The 3,512-nt window shown below is 33.9% G+C and overlaps 1 protein-coding gene across 3 annotated transcripts in view; it reads right to left on the minus strand.

Moving 5' to 3' along the window:
• LOC106462592 (excitatory amino acid transporter-like) overlaps positions 1 to 1,484 on the minus strand; it is a 50,935-nt gene extending 49,451 nt beyond the window's left edge. For all 3 annotated transcript variants that reach the window (XM_013922537.2, XM_022389892.1, XM_022389891.1), the window contains exon 1: positions 1,265 to 1,484. The gene's annotated coding sequence lies outside the window, so the exon portion shown is untranslated. The remainder of the gene's footprint in view (positions 1 to 1,264) is intronic.
• Between the last annotated feature and the right edge of the window lie 2,028 nt (positions 1,485 to 3,512).

The following is a 3,512-nucleotide window of genomic DNA, read 5'->3' on the forward strand; positions in this document are numbered from 1 at the left end:
GTGATGGGGATTCGAACCCGCGACCCTCAGATTGCGAGTCGAGCGCGAAACCACCCGGCCATGCCGGGCCCCCATACAGTGAAAGTCAGTAGAAAATTTGTCAGAATGTTTAGTCTAATGTTGATATAAATTATTGAGAGACTTGTTGCTACAGGAATTGATTTTGGTATTGAACAGTTTTGTGCAATCGTATTCATGGCTTCAAAGTGAGAATATCTACGACGGATAAAGTAGTTCCCAGGGCAGCACAAGATCTGGAACATCGTTCTTATGAAGTGCGATTAACCCTCGGTATAATTTTAAAACAAGAAGGTTGTGCTTAAAACTAATATACATTGTAACTTGAAATAATTGGAAAGTTTTTTTTTTTGAATGAGGAACCTCATTCACATTATTATTTCCTGATGTACTATTAAAATATTTTTATTTACTAATTTACTGATAATTTTACTGTCTTGACACAAGGGCCAGGCGTGGTCTGACATTTAGTGTGTCCGGACTGTATATCCGCAAGTTCATATTTCACGATCTGTTGTTACGCAAACGCGCTCCGCACATTAGGTCGACTGTCTGCCTTTCCTCCAGCATGTTAACTCAAAATTAGAGACGGCTGTATGTATACAGCCTTTGTGTAGATGTGCGCGAAAATTATAAAAATACAAACAAAGAAACTCTTAGGATAAATATATGATATTTTAAACCCCCAGTGGCACAGCGATATATCTGCGGACTTACAACGCTAAAAACTGGGTTTCGATACCCGTGGTAGGCAAAGCACAGATAGCCCATTGCGTAGCTTTATGCTTAACTACAAACAAACAAAATTAAATATTTTATAGAAATAAATAAATAAAATTCAAGTAAAGCCTTTTTGAATCAGATGGTCTTTGAAGGATTTAATTCAATATCTGAGAATCACAGTTTTACTAATGAAGATTTTGTTAAATAATTTCATCTTACTCTACTGCTACTTAACTTTCAGGTGCACATCTTGCGAGTATTTTTGTTTCTTTATATTGACTATTCTAGCCAATATTACGTGTCTTAATCACATTTACAAAGTAGACTTTGTCCATGTAAAACTTTGATTTGAGATAAGCGGATAAGAATAGTGGCGAACTGCAAAAATTTGAGTGACTTATTCTGGATTTACAAAGTAGGATTTGGACTTCATAATACTGAACTATTGAAAACAATAAATTGGCATGAGTAAGTCACCGCCCATTGTCGTATTTTAACTTGTGACAATAATAACCAACTTTACCTTTTTTTTACCTTCCCGACAGTTTCGAACTTCCGCTCGTTAAACAGGAACACGAACGAAGCATTCAGTTAACCCTGTACAATGATGAATCTTATCTAATAAGTCAGCGAGAAAAAAGTTTAAACTGTTGAAAGTATTTTATGAAACACGCAGGATTTTTAGTATTGGCATAAACCAAAAATACATGCTTCATCACTTGAGCGCGCTTTCGCTTTTTGGATCATCGTGGTTGGCTCTGCTCACTCGTATCGCAAACCAGAAAGATGTAGAATCACGTGATTACTTTCTTGCTGCTCGTAAAGCGCATGAGCCTGCTGTTGTGGTTATCTACTTTTCGTTCTTAGTGAGACTGCGTACACGTTAACTTCAATGTGGCGCGAAAACGATCTTCTAAGACAGGAAACTCGTTAGGAGTTGTGGTCGATAAAGGTGTAGTTATACTTTATTCAAAATTATCTTAATACATAGGAAACGAGAGACAGTTTGCGTAATAGTCATGAGTCAGTAAAAGAACGAAATAACATATAGTGACCACGCCTGAAGAAGGAAGCTGATGAAGGGAACCTTGACTGACTCCTTTGGATGCTGGTAATATTAAAGGAATAAAAAATGCATCAAATCACCACCAAACAACAGTCATCACCATAATAAAAAAACGAATGCTGTGGAAACAAAGACGTATTTTATATAAACAAATATTTTTTAATTTGCAGTCGCTAGTTGCTGGTAACATCATAAAACAAACACGTTTAGAAAGTAAAACATCTTAATTTTTGATGCATAAGTAAAAATATTTTCATTAAATAACGTCGTAATTTCAAATTCGAGCCCATTATACTTCATCGGGTTATCAACATATTACTTTTAAAGACATAAGATAAAAACTAAAAAAATTCAAATTTTGTGTGAATTTTGAGTGACACATTCTTTGTATTATCAAATATCCAATTATGTTGTTATTTGTAACGTTTTAAAAATTATACAATTGTTCTGAAAGATAAGTAACATGTCAGAACATTTACTGAGGAATATATAAATACATAATCAGTTAAATTTTGCATTGAATAAAGTTAAAAAAGGCCTTGAAAAAAAGCGAAACGTCGGGTAGAATATAAAAAAATATTATTTGAAGTTGTTTGTCATCTTCATTGCAAAAGTTAAGAACAATATAAATAGTTCTCTCAAAGCTCAGAATTACAAAACTAATTTATATAACATTCGTGTGAACAATGACATTTCGCAATGATTTAAGAGTGCATTACTCTGAACTTTTGGATATGTTTAATGGGTTTTCTTATGCGGTCTTTCTTACATTTTAGACCATGCAGATATGCACAAAAACCTTTGATGACTTTTTAAAGGGATATATGAAGTTGTGCTCTTGTCCCTGAAAACAACATCCAGGATTATCATGTTAGAAACAATTGTCTTTGTGAACGCTTGTACAGAATTAGAAGTTTTTTGTTTTATTTTATCAAATGTTTAATACACGAAACAAGGTATGAAACATTCAGTTTATTCCTAAGTAGTAGATCTAAGTTGGGGATAATTTATTTAAGGTGCTGTTAAAATAACCGGCATGTAATATTAGAATGTTGTGTAGGAATGTTAATAGTGATTCGTAAAGACGGTGTTTACGTATGTTGTGTATTATCAGTGATGAAAATGTTTTATGTAAATGTTGTAAAATGTTGGTGGTTTCTATATCGCAGCGAATTTGTTTTTAATTTATTTTAATATCAACGTTTGTTTGAATTAAATTTATATTTAGAGACATGCATAGCTTATACTGTCAAATATGTTCTGCGAAACTCCCGCCTATTCTCCAAAACTGTAGAAGAATCAACAGTGTGTGCACATAAATGCTTGTGTTAGCGGCAGTATTGTTACATAAAACTGAAATTTCTAGAAAAACCTCCACACGTCTAAAAATATAACCAGCGCGACGCGCCAAAAAGAGAGAGTATCTATTATTAGTTCGCTATAGTTAGTGGGCTATAAACTTTGGAAGCTATAACTGTGATTGTTATAACGCTTGCCAATCGGAAAACTTCAGATACTTGACCAGGAACCTTTACAAAGTTCGAACATTACAAATCATCTAACTTCAGTGGATTCACATTGGACATTAGTACTTTTACGAAAACATTATATAAATTCAGCGTGGAAAACTCGACGTGTGTGGCCGATAAATAACGAAGGATAAAGCTAGCTAGCTTCCCTTTAAGTGAATTGTACCTACATCAAC

The sequence above is a fragment of the Limulus polyphemus genome, unplaced genomic scaffold (assembly GCF_000517525.1).
Source record: "Limulus polyphemus unplaced genomic scaffold, Limulus_polyphemus-2.1.2 Scaffold1204, whole genome shotgun sequence".
In the NCBI taxonomy this organism is placed as follows: domain Eukaryota; kingdom Metazoa; phylum Arthropoda; class Merostomata; order Xiphosura; family Limulidae; genus Limulus; species Limulus polyphemus.